Here is a 772-nt window from a genome sequence, read left to right as displayed (position 1 = left end):
TAGGGTTGTTGGGGTGTGAACCCACAGAGATGCTAACGTTAGTTGAACTCTCATATAGCAGCATCCAAGACTGGCTATTTTTTAATAGATTTAAAATGTCCAACAAGATGTCTGTTGAAGGTTGTAATGTTGTGATATTCACTTTTTTTTAAATTTCTTTTTCTAAATAGGGGAGATGCTTGGTTTGTTACTTGAATGAAATATTTAAAGCAATAGCTGACATTTTGGGAAATATTCACTTTCTTGTTGAAAGTTAGATAAGGAGATCAAAACCACTCCCATATATCTTCAGTTATTTTTAGCAGCCAGTTACAGCACAGAAAGGGAAAACAGCTAGCCAACCTCTGTCCGAAGGTAACCAAATCAGCGCACCAGAACCTCTAAAGCTAACAAATTAAAATTTTATCTCTTTTGTTTGTACTCCTGGCCAAGAAATAACCACAGACAGTCTTCTCATCTAACTCTCTGCAAGAAAGCCAATATTATTTTTCCCAAAATGTCAAACTTTTTAAACTGCCACACATACAGTGGGGGAAATAAGTATTTGACCCCTTGCTGATTTTGCAGGTTTGCCCACTTACAAAGAATGCAACAATCTACAATTTTAATCATATGTACATTCTAACAGTGAAAGACAGAATCCCATAGAAAATTCCAGAAAATCACATCATATGAATTTATAAAAATTGATAACCATCTGATGAGGAAAAACAAGTATATGACCCCCTACCAAACAGCAAGTATTCTGGCTCCTACAAGCCAGTTAGTCTTT

The 772-nt window shown here is 35.5% G+C and overlaps 1 protein-coding gene across 1 annotated transcript in view; it reads left to right on the top strand.

The window, feature by feature from the left end:
* LOC123976840 (macrophage mannose receptor 1-like) overlaps positions 1–772 on the top strand; it is an 8,574-nt gene that overhangs the window by 7,350 nt on the left and 452 nt on the right. The window lies entirely within an intron of this gene.

This window comes from Micropterus dolomieu, linkage group LG09, assembly GCF_021292245.1.
Source record: "Micropterus dolomieu isolate WLL.071019.BEF.003 ecotype Adirondacks linkage group LG09, ASM2129224v1, whole genome shotgun sequence".
Taxonomy (NCBI): Eukaryota; Metazoa; Chordata; class Actinopteri; order Centrarchiformes; family Centrarchidae; genus Micropterus; species Micropterus dolomieu.
Note: the sequence above shows the minus strand (reverse complement) of the source record. Positions and strands in the feature narration are given on the sequence as shown.